General features: G+C 39.7%; 1 non-coding gene across 1 annotated transcript; it reads left to right on the top strand.

Moving 5' to 3' along the window:
• The first annotated feature begins 1484 nt into the window (after positions 1–1484).
• LOC119924518 lies at positions 1485–1622 on the top strand. The gene has a single exon (XR_005449229.1). It is a non-coding gene; the product is annotated as a small nucleolar RNA SNORA7 (small nucleolar RNA).
• The last annotated feature ends 401 nt before the right edge of the window (positions 1623–2023 follow it).

The raw sequence follows: 2023 nt of genomic DNA, 5'->3' as shown, positions 1-2023 counted from the left end.
TGTACATCATTGTTTCTGTTGTATCCAAAAAACTTTTGTTTTAATCAAATTTTGAATTAGTCTACTTGGAGTAATAATAATAATAATAATGGCATTTGTTAAGCGCTTACTATGTGCAGAGCACTGTTCTAAGCACTGGGGGGGATACAAGGTGATCAGGTTGTCCCACGTGGGGCTCACAGTCGTAATCCCCATTTTACAGATCAGGTAACTGAGGCTCAGAGAAGTGAAGTAACTTGCCCAAGGTCATACAGCAGACATGTGGCGGAGCCGGGATTCAAACCCATGACGTCTGGCTCCAAATCCCGGGCTCCTTCCATTTAACAGAAGTTTAATTCTCCAAGCATAGCAAGCCCTTGACAATTACATGTTTTATCCATTTATATATTAAATAAAATAGGGGAACCAAACGTATTTTTACTTTACAATGCAAATGAAAGAAAAGGAATTGCTTACACTGATAGCCTTCAAGGATGACAACCTTTGGACCAATGCAATTAGATATGACCCAGATACAGAGGACCGTTCTCCTTAACCCCGTGAGAGAATAATGGAAAATCTGAGAGATGCTTTGTAATCAAGGCAAAGTGGCTGAAAATAGATGTCAAAATTTATGATCTCTAGCTGACACTATTTAAATAGTCAAAAGCTCTATCAATAAGAAGCTCAAACAAATGCGCTTCATGACAGAAATATATTAACCACTTTTCAAGCACTGGAACCATCATAAATCAATGATAGATAATATTTACCCGCTCCTACTGGAATTCTTTTTTGTATTTCTAATAGAACTCATTTAATTTGGGTTGCCATAGTTACAGAGGAATTCTGGAATGAGTTTTGCTTCACTATAATTGTGGTTGTTTCTTGTATAAACAACTGAACTCTACCTAAAACTCTTCTAACCCAAATTAGTGAATAATGCTTACCAGAAAGAATGGAAATAAAGTGTATTATAGACGAAGAGTATTCTCTGTCTTCCAAAAGCTGACAAAGATTTGGCAAGCTCTGTTTCTCTATCATGAAACAGCATCAACTATATACTCAACTATAGACAATGCCAATAATGAAACTCACCTTAGGATTTGTGTGTGGCTAAGGAGTTCAATGCAGGACAAACAGTATTAACCACAATGGGTAATCTTACAAAAAAGATAATCTTTTACAAAGAAGTTGTATTTGTTGTTTGCAGCTCTTGGTGTTCTTTTAGGTTTTTTCTATCTCTTGAGCTCCCTGTGGGCAGAGATACTATCTACAAGTCCTTTTGTTCTTCCAAGAGATTAGTACAGTGCTCTGCACACAGAAAATACTCAATAATTTATTGCTCAATCAATGGTATTTATTGAGCACTTATATGTAGAGCAATATATTACACAAAGGGGAAAACATAATTCAATAGGGTTGATAGACATGATCCCTGCCCAGAAGGGGCTTACAGTCAGAGGGGAGATAGATGTTAAAATAAATTATAGTTAGGGGAATGGCCCCTCTCAGGATCACACCTGGAGAGTTTTCAGTACACTACCAGTCTCGGCTTCAGGAAGGAGAGTCAAGCAGAGTCATACCCATTCCATTCCTAGCTTGGGCAGTGGCTATTGAGTGGAAGGCAATCTGCTATAAGTCAAAACTCACCTGTGCTGGGCAGCAGCGGCATGGGAGAGAGTTGAGGGTGGAGACTCAATTTTACTGCACGGAAGAAGGCAGTGGTCAACCACTTCCATATTTTTACCAAGAAAACTGTGAAGCTGGAGAGAGTGTTGATCTCTTAGGTATATAGGTTGAGGGAGTTCCAGATCAGAGGGAGGGAGGATGTGGACAAGGGGTCAGCTGTGAGATAGGCAAGATCAAAGTATAGTGAGTAGGCTGGCATTAGAAGAGCCAAGTCTGGGGGCTAGGATGTAGTAAGAGATCAGTGTGGAATGGTAGGAGGGGGAGAGCTGATTGATGGTAAGAGTTTCTGTTTTATGAGGAGGTGAACGGATGGTCACTGCAGTCATTATAGTATTGGAAGCTGTGGACTGAA

The sequence above is a fragment of the Tachyglossus aculeatus genome, chromosome 2 (genome assembly GCF_015852505.1).
Source record: "Tachyglossus aculeatus isolate mTacAcu1 chromosome 2, mTacAcu1.pri, whole genome shotgun sequence".
Classification (NCBI taxonomy): Eukaryota; Metazoa; Chordata; class Mammalia; order Monotremata; family Tachyglossidae; genus Tachyglossus; species Tachyglossus aculeatus.
Note: the sequence above shows the minus strand (reverse complement) of the source record. Positions and strands in the feature narration are given on the sequence as shown.